General features: G+C 44.8%; 1 protein-coding gene across 7 annotated transcripts in view; it reads right to left on the reverse strand.

Moving 5' to 3' along the window:
• TANC2 (tetratricopeptide repeat, ankyrin repeat and coiled-coil containing 2) overlaps nt 1-15,447 on the reverse strand; it is a 479,564-nt gene that overhangs the window by 75,645 nt on the left and 388,472 nt on the right. The window contains exon 1 of one of the 7 annotated variants that reach the window (XM_044297180.1): nt 2,655-2,759. The exons of the other annotated variants lie outside the window; for them this stretch is intronic. The gene's annotated coding sequence lies outside the window, so the exon portion shown is untranslated. Of the gene's footprint in view, nt 1-2,654; nt 2,760-15,447 lie in introns of those variants that run through there. 7 annotated transcript variants of the gene reach the window in all.

The raw sequence follows: 15,447 nt of genomic DNA on the forward strand, positions 1-15,447 counted from the left end.
TGCAGGAAGGAAGGAATACACGTGTATATCCGGATCAATTACTGAAGTAATACTGATGACAATCTGAATGGCACATCATCTGGAATCCATGAGTATTCCGGAACCGTCATATGGACAGATTTTAATCCGCTTGTGTGAAAGAGACCAAGACACACATTTTACTACAGTATGTTTTCCATATTTTACTATTCATCCAAGATCAGTACACGTGTAACAAAAAAAGAAGCAGCAAAATTACCACTAGGGTTCCAGAAAAAAATAGGTAAGGGTACTTTCACACTAGCGTTATTCTTTTCCGGTATTGAGTTCCGTCACAGGGGCTCAATACCAGAAAAAAAAAAAACGCTTCCGTTTTATCCTAATGCATTCTGAATGGAGAGAAATCCGTTCAGTATGCATCAGGATGTCTTCAGTCCCTCTTACGGTATTTGGCCGGAGAAAATACCGCAGCATTCCGGAACACTTGCCGGAATGCCGGATCCGGCATTAATTTCCATTGAAATGTCAATAATGTCAGATCCGGTACCAAGTGTTCTGGAAAACCGGAATCGGTTTCCCGGTCTGCGCATGCGCAGACCTTTAAAAATGGGAAAGAATAAAAATACCGGATCTGTTTTTCCGAATGACACTGGAGAGACAAATCCGGAATATCAATGCATTTGTCAGACGGATCCGGATCCGTCTACAAATGATATTCGTTTGCATACGGATTTCCGGATCCGGCAGGCAGTTTCAGGAACAGAACTGGCTGCCGGATCCTCACAATGCAAGTGTGAAAGTACCCTAAAGGTAAAAATACACAATTGATTGGTCTGACAAACACCTTAAGCCGGTGTGGTCACCCAGGCAGCAGTGTTATTAACAGAAGCCGCTGACACTAATCACCTTCTTGAGAGATAAACAAGAATCCTATATAACCATAGTAACCAAGATGGTCACCGGTAAATGCAGGTTATTGAGTGGGCTTTATGACCGCTTCAGTCACCACTGTGCTTCCTTCTGTGAAGGCACAAGGCAGCAATCATCAGGACTTTTACTGGACTCTAGTTATACACACAGAGCAGCCATGAGCTGCTAGATGTTCGGCGGCGTCATGAGTCTCAGTGCAACACTGCGACCTGTGATGTCATCATCTAGGTACTACACAGGACAAACAGAAAATGGCCACCCCACCGCTAGCTATACATGGGACAATCAATATTGTAAAGGGCTCAACGGTTTCAAGAGGACTAGTTGGAGGATCGACCTGTAATAAAGAATAGAAGATTACTTACCTGACAGATCCTGTGCTGCCCCCCGGTTCTCCAGGCAGGTCTCTTGTTTTCCTGGCTGCCGCAATGACGTCACATCGACAACACTTGACTGCTGCCGCCAATCAGTGGACCTTCAGTGCACCTCTGAGGCCAGTGACTGGCTGCAGTGGTCACATGTTGTTGATGTGACATCACTCCTGCAACCATATGGAAGAAACGGGATCTGTCAGGTAAGTAATTATCTTTTCTTCATTACAGGCTTCCTCTTGACACTGGACAATACCTTTACCTTGTGCATTTTCTGGGCAGTGGAAGGACCAAGTATCTACACAGCTCCGGCAAGCACATGTACTATCCGCATTTCAGCTTTCCTAGGTGGGCCCTAGATTGACTCATCACAATATGTGACAATCTGTGCACAATTGTGCTCTTCTACAGCCATGTATACATATAAGGCCTCATGCACATGACTGTATGGTCCACAAAATACAGATACCAGCTGTGTGCATCATCCAATTTCCATGGGTTCTATTGTCAAAAAGCCTATTCTTCTCAGTCAAAGGGACAAGACTAGGACATGTTCTATTTTTTTTTTTTGCGGGATGGACACATAGATGCACGTGTCCGCATTTTTTTTTTTACGGTCCCCAAATAAAACTCTAAAAAATTACGGTCGAGTCCATGAGGCCTAAAGCAGATATAAACACACACAACATAAATGGTATGGTTGAAAAATGCCGTTGACAAGTCATGTATAAAAGGGTTATGTATCCGAGATGATTAACGCACCCCTTCCCTTCAGAATTTTAAGAACTCACCAGTAGAACTGATGGCATATTGGTATGATTAGTGCAAGTCCAATATCTGGATGGAAGGGGACCATACATCATACTGAAACCCACAGTGATTTGATTCTCCATCTGTCAGACTTTAGTGGAGAGGGATTGCACACACAACCAATTCTCTATGCCAATATTTCATAAGGTGCATACAACCATACAAAGAAGCTGGGTATACACAAGTCCAGTTAAAGGGTAGCTCTACTTTGCAGAGGATTCATATTTGACACATTTCCTCTAGTCCAAATTTCCGGATCCAACCTACAAACAGATGAAAACTAGTGCTGTCTGCTGATGAGCCTGCATTCTTCATAGTACATAGTGATAAGACCCATGAGTCATTTATGTGGAGCCCACCCTTCATCCCTGTTTGAAAGCAACCAACCACCTAGAGATGAGAAGAATAGATATAAAGCATTTTTGCATGAAGAGATTGATATTCAGCTCATCTTCTCTTTCCAACCACTTTCTAGGTAATGACTAACCTCCTTCTTCCCATTATCCCCGTTCATCCGCCTCCACCCACCAACACAATACATAAGAACAGCAAAATGAGACTCACTTGTTCACACTTCGAGCCAGCACTCCCCAGGGAATGCATCACCGAAGTCCCACAGAGACAGCCTACAAACCATTTCTAATGACCGACAGACTGTCCTGAAACACGAATTTCATCATTGCTGGCATAACTCATCAAGTCTGTCCACCATCATGGAGACCAGGACAGGACTTATCAGAGAGAAAAGAAAGCAAACTTGTAATATATTATCTCCAAAAACACAGTTTCCCACAGTTTCCTCTGAAAGACTGTGGCAGATCAGTCTGACCACTTAGTGGAAATGGAATCATGCAGGTACAGTTTTGCTTCATTAATGTCTATGGGAAATAAGGAAACAGTCAAGCAGTCGCTACTGCTCAGACCACAATGGATAGTGTCCTTAATTTCAGTTTAGGTGAAAAAGATCAGACATTTGTTGGGATATCAAATCAATAGGTCATTGATGGCCAAGAGTTACTAATCTAATAAATGGTGTAGACCAGGCATCCTCAAACAGCGGCCCTCCAGCTGTTGCAAAACTACAACTCCCAGCATGCCCGAACAGCCTACAGGTATCAGCCTACAGCAGGGCATTGAGCCGATTATTGGGAATAAACGTTCCTGCGAATGCTTGTTCGCGATAATATGCCCCTGTAAAGGTCAACCAATGAATGAGCAAAAAGCTTATTCATTGAGTGAAATGATCAAAGGTGCGGATACCTCAATCTTCGTTCCTGGGCAGTCTAAACAGCTGCCCAGGAGCCAATGATTTTATATGAGGACGAGTGATCGCAGCAGTGATCGCTCGCTCTCATACTATGGAGGTGATCGCTGCATGTAAATGCAGCGCTTCACCACCACTTAACAGACAGGCAATTATCGGGAAGGAACGCTTCCTTCCCTACAATCGGATTCTCCTCATCCAGGGTAAGTCCACTTTTAGACAAGGTGTCAGATTTATCACAGGGGCTCAGACTGGATGATAGCGGTGGTACAGGGATAGATACTTTTGGGATAAAACAACTAATCTTAGGCCACGCCCCTTTCCCTAAAAGCCTATACATTCCATCTACGACCCAGACCCAAGCAATTGGAAAAAACTGCTGAAACCCTAGTTGCACCAACTTGCTCCACTTTTTAGAAATATTCTAGGTGCAGACCCCTTAGAAAAACTGGACCAATACCTTCTGTGTAAAAACATCTTGAACCAACATTTTATGACAAGGGGTGCAGACAAAAAACTCAAACACAAAGGCCCAGATCTACAAATTCTGTTGCAAAGTAAGCCGACCGATAGTTGGTATAGAGTTAGACAGAAGTCTTTCCCTGCACAAGATTTATCCAGCCTGATCCCCTGTGATAAATGTGATGCAGGCCTGTCTGAGGACCCTATTAGACTGCCTAATGTTTGGGAAGGACGGGTGCTGATGTGCAATAAACATGTCCTTGGCCAATTACACAACGTGAATGTCGGAGAAATGATCACTTCTGCAGTCATTCGTTCCTCATTCAGTTCTATTGATTATCGGCCTAAAAAATTGTTCAGTCTAATAGGGTTCTAAAGGTGGATTTACACAGCACAATTCTTGGGCCGATTATCAGGAACGAAGGCTCCTTTTCGATAATCAACCCATGTAAAGGTGGAATGATGCGAACACCTAAATTATTGTTTCTAGCATAATTGTGCTGTGTGAACAGTAATCTGCTGCCCTGAAACAATCAATCTGAGGACGTGTGATTGCAGTAGTCATCACTCACCCCCATACTGTGCAGGTGACTGCTGCATATAAATGCAATTCTTCTCCTCCACTGACTAGCAGGCAATTATCAGGAAGGAATGGCCCCTTCCCAATAACTGCCTGCCCATGTAAATGTGCCTTAAAAGAAAATGAAGTTGTAGTGTTAGGTACGTACTTTTAAACCCTTTACCTTATGCAATTATCAAAGAGGAGCAAACATCACACCTTAGGCTACTTTCACACTGGCGTTACTGGGTCCGCTTGTGAGTTTCAGGGCTCTTACAAGCGGCCTAAAATGGAGCAGTTCAGCCCCAATGCATTTTGAATGGATAAGGATTTGTTCAGAATGCATCAGTTTGGCTGCGTTTGGTCTCCGTTGCGCTTTTTAAACGGTCACTAAAACGCAGCTTGCAGCGTTTTGGTTACCGTCTGACTATGAATGGTGCAATTGAAAACGGATCCGTCCCCCATTGACTTTCAGTGTAAGTCAAGACGGATTCGTTTTGACTTAAACTTATTTTTTTTTATAAATAATGCAAACAGAGTGTGAAAGTAGATTTATTTGCACTATAGCCTCAAAGCAATTTTGGCAAATATGACATACAATATATTTACATATACATGGAAAAAGTGATAGTTCTAGCACAGAAAATTACAGACAAAAAAAAAATGCATATTATCCAGAAAGCAAAAAAACAACAACATTTCTTAGGCTACTTTCACACCTGCGTTCAGGGCGAATCCGTCTTGTATCTGCACAGACGGATCCGCACAGATAATACAAACGCTTGTATCCGTTCAGAACGGATCCGTTTGGCTTACATTGTAAGTCAGGACGGATCCGTTTGGCTCTGCATCGTCAGGCGGGCACCAAAAGCAGCGTTTTGGTGTCCGCCTCCAGAGCGGACACCAAAAACACAGTTTCCCACAGTTTCCTCTGAAAGACTGTGGTAGATCAGTCTGACCGGATGGAGTCGGAATGATGCGCCAAACTGATGCATTCTGAACGGATCCTTATCCATTCAGAATGCATTGGGGCTGAACTGATCCGTTTTGGGCCGCTTGTGAGAGCCCTGAAACGGATCTCACAAACGGACCCAGAAATGCCAGTGTGAAAGTAGCCTAAAATAAAAAAGCGTCAAAAAATGTTTGATCCTCTTTGGCCACACTCACATCACCGTTTTGTTTTTCGTTCTTCTCAGCCGTCAGAAGAACAGAAAAGTAAAAAAATACGGATCCTTTATTTTGCGCATCAGCTGTGTTTATTTTGCATCCATTTTTGTCAGTTCTGTCTGAGATCCGTTTTTTTACATTTCTGATCCGTCAGAAGAACAGAATGCAAGACGGTGATACAAATGTGGCCTTAGTTACATTCTTATCTAGAGGGGTGGGGGCGGTGTCAACTAATATGGCTGCCATTACACTTCCCACAGAGGCAGCTCGCTGCTTCTTAGAGCCCTGCAAATCTGCACATAATGCAGTGCTATAGTAAAAAGGGATACATAAAACCCTCCTAAACCGCTGGATTTCCTGAGGCGGCCGTAATCGCGGTCATCCTGACCTGTACAGCGTTCTCAGAATCAGAAATAAAATGGCTTACACGTTTAACAGCTTAATGACGGGGGATTTCTTTCAATTTTTTTATTTATTTAGGGGCAAAGTGATCTTTAACGAATTACATAACTTAGAGGGGGCTACACGAATAGGCCATGACAGCTAATAAACCGATCTCCCAGTCCGACACATACATTTCAAGTAGTATAAACTCATACATTAGAGGAACGCTTCGCTGCTTCCTCTCTGCCCTGTGCCAGCAAGATCTGACAGGCTTCATGTGTAAAAGGATGTGGCGTGTGGCAGAATTCACATTCTCCGAGGTGTGATAATAGGGTACGGGCAAGTCTAGCTGCAGCGAGCTCAGATACTGTGAAGGGCTGAACAATAATATGGAGAGGATCCCAGTGCCAAGCTGATAACGGAAAGGAAGAGGAGGAGGGGGTCTGTATTACAAACCGCAGCCTGTTGCTATGGAAAGGTCATGGAAGGACACCAGCCTCTTCCAGGGAGAGCTGGCAAAGTGTCCAGTATTACCCAGTAGAGTACTGACTCACCCCCAGCACCATCCTGAAGTAAAAAGCTGGCTCTACACAGCCCATCTGAGCCGTAATGGAGGCGAGACATGACGGCCCCTCTGCCAGGCCCTCACACAGCCCAGTGTTTCCTAGATCCGCTTCACCAACCATATCAAAATGGGGAGAATGATTGAGACATTTGCCTTGGTGGGATTTAATGAGGCCTGTCACGCATCGTGTTCAGGACAAGGCGATGTCATCCTGTCGTCTGTAAACCGTGCAGCCTGGAGTGTGCTGGACACATCAACAACGCTTGTTACGGAGAGGGGTTTTTAAATGTGTGAATCCACTGCCAATGATAGTGGAATAAGCACCAAAAAAAAGCATGTTTAGACCCTGCCAATCTAGAGTCAAGACCAGAGGAAGGCAGCTGTGGCAGGGAAACAAAAAATGCTGCCATAACCTTAGAAATAATGACATTATCCATCTGCAAATAGAAGCACAACAGAATTTCCTCCAGTATTAAACGCACAAAACATCATGGACGGTCCGTCCCCATTAGGCTACTTTCACACTAGCGCTTGATCAGATCCGTTCTGAACAGATCCGATCATATTAATGCAGACGGAGGCTCCGTTCAGTACGGATCCGTCTGCATTAATAACGTAGAAAATTTTCTAAGTGCGCAAGATGCCTGAGCGGATTCGTTCAGACTTTCAATGTAAAGTCAATGGGGGACGGATCCGCTTGAAGATTGAGCCATATGGTGACCTCTTCAAGCGGATTCGTTCCCATTGACTTACATTGTAAGTCTGAACGGATCCGCTCGCCTCCGCACGGCCAGGCGGACAGCTGAACGCTGCAAGCAGCGTTCAGCTGTCCGCCTGTCCGTGCGGAGGCGAGCGGAGGCTGAACGCCGCCAGACTGATGCAGTCTGAGCGGATCCGCTCCATTCAGACTGCATCAGGGCTGGACGGAGGCGTTCGGGTCCGCTCGTGAGCTCCTTCAAACTGAGCTCACGAGCGGACTGACGAACGCTAGTGTGAAACTAGCACATTGTGTGTCAGGACGGATCCGTTTGGCTCAGTTTCGTCAGACGAACACCACCCCAAAGCGGAATGGTGACAGAACGGAGGCAAACTGATGCATTCTGAGCGGATCCTTTTCCATTCAGAATGTATTAAGGGCAAAACTGATCCGTTTTGGACCGCTTGTGAGAGCCCTGAACGGATCTCACAAACAGAAACCAAAACGCCAGTATGAAAGTAGCCTTAGGGCGTTTTTTTGCGTTCCGTATACGGGCCGTTTTTTCGGTCCGTATACGGTCCGCATACAGAACCATTCATTTCAATGGTTCCGAAAAAAAATAATTGGAATGTACTCCGTATGCATTCTGTTTCCGTTTTTTCAGTTCCAAGATAGAACATGTCCTATTAGTGCCCGCAAATCACGTTCCGTGGCTCCATTCAAATCAATGGGTCCGCAAAAAAAATAAAAAACGGAACACATACGGAATGTGCTCTGTATGTCTTCCGTATCCGTTCCGTTTTGGTGGAACCATCTATTGAAAATGTTATGCCTAGCCCAATTTTTTCTATGTAATTACTGTATACTGTATATGCCATATGGAAAAACGGAACGGAAAAACAAAACAAAACCGGAAAAACAAAAAAAAAACGCCCGTAAAACACTGAAAAAGACATATGGTCGTGTAAACGAGTCCTTACCTCAATAAAGCAGATCAATCCCTTAGGCCTCTTGCACACGACCGTATGTATTTTGCGGTCCGCAAAAAACGGATCCTCAAAAAATACAGATGATGTCAGTGTGCATTCCGTATTTTGCGGAACGGAACAACTGGCCCCTAATAGAACAGTACTATCCTTGTCTGTAATGCGGACAATAATAGGACGTGTTCTATTTTTTTGCGGAACGGAAATACAGACCTATAGAAAAGGAATGCACACGGAGTAACTTCCGTTTTTTTGCGGACCTATTGAAATGAATGGTTCCGTATATGGTCCGCAAAAAAAAAAAAACGGAACTGACACGGAAAGAAAATACATTCGTGTGCAAGAGGCCTTAACTGCTTCCCTGCATCCATAATCCTCAACCGGCTGAGAAAGAGGGACCGCAGACCAGAAGAATCACCTGTCCTGGAAACAGGGGGAGGGGTTTAACTGCAATGTGACAGGTGAGTGCACTCATCTGTCCTGTTTTTAGAGTTGGTCCATTATACTAAAATCTCTTCCTTTCTGACTGAGGTCTCACCATCAGCCCATGACCTCATTCAGCCCACATAATGGCCGCCAACCTTGTCGCAATACGACATGCTGCAGATGCGAAAGAACAGTTGCAAAAAATCCAGACCTGATGGATTTTGTGGCGCAGGTCGCAAGGTGCATTCAACTTTTACCCCCATTGACTTTAATGTAAATCACATGCGACTCGCCTTACAGCCAAATCTCAGTTTGAAAACAGCTGCGAGAAAGCAAGTTGCAGACAAGTCATGCTGCTGTGCAGCCGCAGCTTTAGGCTGGGACTACATGGCAATCTTGGCCACGAACCTGTGGCACGATCAAAGATCATGTGAAGCCCGCAGTCACAGAAATGAATGGGGTCACAGAACGACTCAAAAGCTGCCGCCACTGCGCCCTAGAATCGCAAAAAAATAAAAATCGAGCAGGGTTGGATTTCTTTGCGATCCTGTGGTTGCAGCTGCTGTGACCACCAGGATCGCAAAAATATCCAACCCTGTTCAATTGTTAGTTTTTTCATTTTTATGGCTGCAGGCTGCACAGCGATCTGTCGCAGGAGAGATGTCTCAGCCTAGATTGCGGTGTAGCCGAAATTATATACTGATATGTAGAAATTCACTATCCAAAACAGGTGGAAATATCAGATGATCTATTTCTGCATGAAAACGTGGTTATATCAGGTGCAGCACGTTCAACCACGAGGCATAACCAGGTAATATTATTACAATCATATCATATTATTGCAATTTTTAAGGGCAAACTGCAGGGGTACAAACGTAAACCCAACTTCCAGGACGCCCCTCCGATCCAGCGCTGCTGCTTGTTCCACTCCACCAGGCCGTAGCAGTGGCATACTGCAGTGGTGTATGACATGAGACCGCTGAGGCCTGTGACGCTGCAGCCAAAACAACACCTCACGGACTGCACTATTTTATTATTAACTACATCGCTGCAGTTTGCTCCTAAAAATTGCACCATGGAAAACCTCAGAATTTCTTTGAAACCCTGAGAACTTAGCTAAAGGGGTTTTCCTACCACAAACACTCATGACCCCACTAGACCACATATACAGAGGTACATAAGGTTCATATCTATATAGCTTCTTGCAGGATTAAACTGAGGGACTGGTTTAGCTGGAGAGCGCAAAGTGAAAACCACTGAAACTTTAGGTGACGCTCAGCAGGGCATCGGAACCAAAGCCAGGTTTCCCTCGACCCTGATGTATTGCAAGGAAATAAAATGTGCTGGTGACCACATTGTTCCCTTCATGTATGGTCTGCACCAGGACAGTTAAATCAGCCCTTCACTGCAAGGACACTGCAAACAGCATCTTTACCTGTTGGGAAGAGAATTAAGGGTACTTTCACACTAGCGTTTTTCTTTTCCAGCATAGAGTTCCATCCTAGGGGCTCTATACAAGAAAATAACCGATGAGGTGTATCCCCATGCATTCTGAATGGAGAGCAATCCGTTCAGGATGCATCAGGATGTCTTCAGTTCAGTCTTTTTGATGATCAGGACAGAGATAAAACCGCAGCATGCTACGGTTTTATCTCCGGCCAAAAAAACGGAACACTTGCCTGAATGACGGATCCGGCATTTTTTTTCTCCATAGCAATGTTTTAGGGTCGGATGCAGCATTCAAAATACCGGAATGCCGGATCTGTCCTACCGATCTACGCATGCTCAGACCGAAAAAAAAAGTGAAAAAAATCTCAATGCCGGATCCGTTTTTCCGGATGACACCGGAAAGACGGATCCAGCATTTCAATGCATTTTTAAGACGGAACTGCTTGCCAGATCACTCTGCCGCAAGTATGAAAGTAGCCTAAGCCATCATTTTGTTAGCTGCACATTAATTACAACTAGTTACCACTCTCTATAAGCCTCTAGGGACGATAACAGCAGTAATTAATGAACTAGGTTTCAGGAGCGCTGTTCTCTGAACCAAGCCCATATTCTATATATTAGGAGCACTGTTCTCTGCACCAAGCCCATATTCTATATATCAGGAGCACTGTTCTCTGAACCAAGCTTATATTCTATATATCGGGAGCACTGTTCTCTGAACCAAGCTTATATTCTATATATCGGGAGCACTGTCCTCTAAACCAAGCTTATATTCTACATATCGGGAGCACTGTCCTCTAAACCAAGCCCATATTCTATATATCAGGAGCACTGTCCTCTGAACCAAGCCCAGATTCTATATATGAGGAGCACTGTTCTCTGAACCAAGCTTATATTCTATATATCAGGAGCGCTGTCCTCTGAACCAAGCTTATATTCTATATATCGGGAGCACTGTTCTCTGAACCAAGCTTATATTCTATATATCGGGAGCACTGTCCTCTAAACCAAGCTTATATTCTATATATCGGGAGCACTGTCCTCTAAACCAAGCCCATATTCTATATATCAGGAGCACTGTCCTCTGAACCAAGCCCATATTCTATATATCAGGAGCACTGTCCTCTGAACCAAGCCCATATTCTATATATCAGGAGGACTGTCCTCTGAACCAAGCCCATATTCTATATATCAGGAGCACTGTTCTCTGCACCAAGCCAATATTCTATATATTAGGAGCACTGTTCTCTAAACCAAGCCCATATTCTATATATTAGGAGCACTGTCCTCTGAACCAAGCCCATATTCTATATATCAGGAGCACTGTCCTCTGCACCAAGCCCATATTCTATATATCAGGAGCACTGTCCTCTAAACTAAGCCAATATTCTATATATCAAGAGCACTGTCCTCTGAACCAAGCCCATATTCTATATATCAGGAGCATTGTCCTCTGAACCAAGCCCATATTCTATATATCAGGAGCACTGTTCTCTAAACCAAGCCCATATTCTATATATCAGGAGCACTGTCCTCTAAACCAAGCCCATATTCTATATATCAGGAGCACTGTCCTCTAAACCAAGCCAATATTCTATATATCAGGAGCACTGTCCTCTAAACCAAGCCAATATTCTATATATCAGGAGCACTGTCCTCTGAACCAAGCCCATATTCTATATATCAGGAGCACTGTCCTCTGAACCAAGCCAATATTCTATATATCAGGAGCACTGTCCTCTAAACCAAGTCAATATTCTATATATCAGGAGCGCTGTTCTCTGAACCAAGCCCATATTCTATATATCAGGAGCACTGTCCTCTAAACCAAGTCCATATAATATATATCAGGAGCACTGTCCTCTGCACCAAGCCCATATTCTATATATCAGGAGCACTGTTCTCTGCACCAAGCCCATATTCTATATATCAGGAGCACTGTTCTCTGCACCAAGCCCATATTCTATATATCAAGAGCACTGTCCTCTAAACCAAGCCAAAATTCTATATATCAGGAGCACTGTCCTCTGAACCAAGCCCATATTCTATATATCAGGAGCACTGTCCTCTAAACCAAGCCAATATTCTATATATCAGGAGCGCTGTTCTCTGCACCAAGCTCATATTCGATATATCCAGTGCACTGTCCTCTGAACCAAGCCCATATTCAAGAGCACTGTCCTCTGAACCAAGCCCATATTCAAGAGCACTGCCCTCTGAACCAAGCCCATATTCTATATATAAGGAGCACTGTCCTCTGAACCAAGCCCATATTCTATACATTAGGTGCACTGTCCTATGAACCAAGCCCATAGTCTATATATCAGGGGCACTCGTCTTCTGAATCAAGTCCATACTTAATATAATCAAGAGCACTGTCCTCTGAACCTAGCCCATATTCTATATATTAGGTGCACTGTCCTCTGAACCAAGCCCATATTCTATATATAAGGAGCACTGTCCTCTGAACCAAGCCCATATTCTATATATTAGGTGCACTGCCCTCTGAACCAAGCCCATATTCTATATATAAGGAGCACTGTCCTCTGAACCAAGCCCATATTCTATACATTAGGTGCACTGTCCTATGAACCAAGCCCATAGTCTATATATCAGGGGCACTCGTCTTCTGAATCAAGTCCATACTTAATATAATCAAGAGCACTGTCCTCTGAACCAAGCCCATATTCTATATATTAGGTGCACTGTCCTCTGAACCAAGCCCATGTAACATGTACTGTTCTGCGTTGGGAAGCAGTGCCAAGAAGCTTACACTCTAGACTCTTCAGAGGTTAACATACAATGCTTGTCCACAAAGCTACTGCAGTCTGCAACCCTTATTATACTAATCTCTGCCCACTCACTTCTTTCACTGCATCAATAATTCCACCTACATCTCAGCTCCAGTCTTCTCTATACACCCCCACCCACCCTCATACACAGGCTTGCATCCCAGGCCCTGACCTAAATCAAGTCACCCCAAGGGCAGACAACCAGAAATGCTGGCGTAAAGCTGGTTGACAAAGAACAAGCTATATGTGGAGAACCACTAGCAACCTTTCAGAGACACTAGCCCAAGAGCTAGTGTCTCTGAAAAGACACTTTCTAATGTATATCAATTTGTACATGCAGCTTTTCCAGAGGGTAGATGACTGTATTGTTTGAAGACACAATCTACATTCTTCATGGATTTATTTTAGCTATAGATGGGCAACATGCCTCAGCTGCGGTTCTTAAAGCTTCGGTGGCCCAGTAACAAAGGCTTGTCATCCGTCAGTGTTACAAAACATTAGGTGGCTTCATGGCTACTAATTAATTGCTTACAGTTCAGGGAGTATGGCAGACCACGTGAGGTGAACGGAGCAAGACAGATCACCCAACGTGCAGATCATATAGGATATGAGATACACACACAGGTGGTATGTGTCTTATATATACATCCATGAAAACATACAGAAATATAAGACAACTGCACATGTCATCACCGAAAAACCGCAGATGGCACATACACAGTCACACATCCACATGGATAGATGGATGCCAAGATGCACATTCTGCTAAGTCAAGATGCAGCAGTTGAAGTAGAATAGGGCGAGCCAACTCCTCAACGTCCCACAGATGAGAGAATCTATATTTCCTGGAATGCTACAGAATTTTTAGATCATGTCAAAGGAGGGGGCCAGGTAGGTATAAGGTGAGCTGTAATTCATATTGTGGAGGGGGCTAGGTAGGTATAAGGTGAGCTGCAATTCATATTGTGGAGGGGGCCAGGTAGGTATAAGGTGAGCTGTAATTCATATTGTGGAGGGGGCTAGGTAGGTATAAGGTGAGCTGTAATTCATATTGTGGATGGGGGCTAGGAGAGCCCTAATTCATATTGTGGAGGGGGCTAGGTAGGTATATGCGAGCTGTAGTTCATATTGTGGATTGGGGCTAGGAAGGTATAGGAGAGCCCTAATTCATATTGTGGAGGGGGCCAGGTAGGTATAAGGTGAGCTGTAATTCATATTGTGTAGAGGGCTAGGTAGGTATAGGTGAGCTATACTTCATATTGTGGAGGGGTTGGGTAGTGTGAGACAGTGACAGGTCTCACGCAGGTTAGAGGCAAGGAAGGGGTGGATATTTCGGTCCACACCCCTATTCCACCACAGCTGAGACCAGCTGGAAGTAATCAGGCTGGCACAAAGCACCTCCCAGGATGTCAGCAAGGGGGGAGTGTGTTGCCTGTGGACAGAGGCCTGGAGGCTCTGTGTGGTCCAAGCCAGGAGGGCTGAGAGACCACTATTCCCCATGTGTGCTGAGACACTGGACTGGAGGCAGTGGGCGTACTGTGCCCTGTACAGCCAGGAGGCTGTGGGACATTGGCTCAGAAAGCCGCACGTGTTCACAGGGTGTGAACAAGGACTTAGGTGAGTCTGGAAACTGTGTTAGTTAGAGCCTAGCCGGGCAAGTGTTTATTATTTTATGTGGATGTCACATGTGTTAGGTGAAGCTGCGACTTCACGATAACCTGTATTGGTTGGAGTGTGCACAATAAATGCATGGTTTGGACCTAAAACCTGGTGTCCTAAAGTCGTATCTGTGAGAATGACCCCCAAATAAGAGGCGATCCCTTACAATTGGTGTCGGATGCGGCAAGTTGTCCATGAGAGAAGGGCAACGGTCGGTTGCTAGGGGCAACGCTGAGACTGCAGGTGCTGCTAAATGCTGTTTTTTGCCGTGTGTGGCGTTAAAGGAACGGAAGCTTTTTTTTGTCCAGTGGAGCAGGTGCTGCTCATAAGAGTGTAAACTATTTTTGCTGTGGTGCAAGTAAAACTGCAGTGAATTAAAGGGCCAGTAGCCCAGCAAAAGTGGACTTGTGGCTGAAAGCTTTTCCTGCTACCATGGGTCTCGGGGAAGAGTATGTCAGGCAGCGCTGGCGCATACAGCAGGCAGAAGAAATGGCCATAGCAATTGGCTACACTAAAAATGAATTGGCGAAATTTGATGCAGAGCGAGAGGCTTTGGAGGCACAGTTGCAGCTGGCCTTGAGAAATGGGTTCTCAACACTGTATGGACCCTGTACAAAGTTCCAAGAGGTTGGTGGTGTGCCAGGACTATCAGGGGAAAAGCAAAGATGTGCCGTTGCCAAGGGCAACCGTCCGGAAGATAAAGAGGACGGAGAGCGGTGCGGTTCTCAGGAGTGCATATCTTCCCTGCGACTGTGTCCGGAGTCCTAGAGAGGAAGTGCGGAGGTGCAGTAAAGTTGTTGCTAGGAGCAACCACAACCTTGATGAGTCCGCGGGAGAGAATGTCACTGCTTTACCAGAATGGTTGATTACAAAGGGCCATGGTGACGTTACTCTGCTTTTGTATGTCATGGTTGCAGGAAAAAAAACAAATCAACCTCCTCCACGGC

Source organism: Bufo gargarizans, chromosome 6, assembly GCF_014858855.1.
Source record: "Bufo gargarizans isolate SCDJY-AF-19 chromosome 6, ASM1485885v1, whole genome shotgun sequence".
Classification (NCBI taxonomy): Eukaryota; Metazoa; Chordata; class Amphibia; order Anura; family Bufonidae; genus Bufo; species Bufo gargarizans.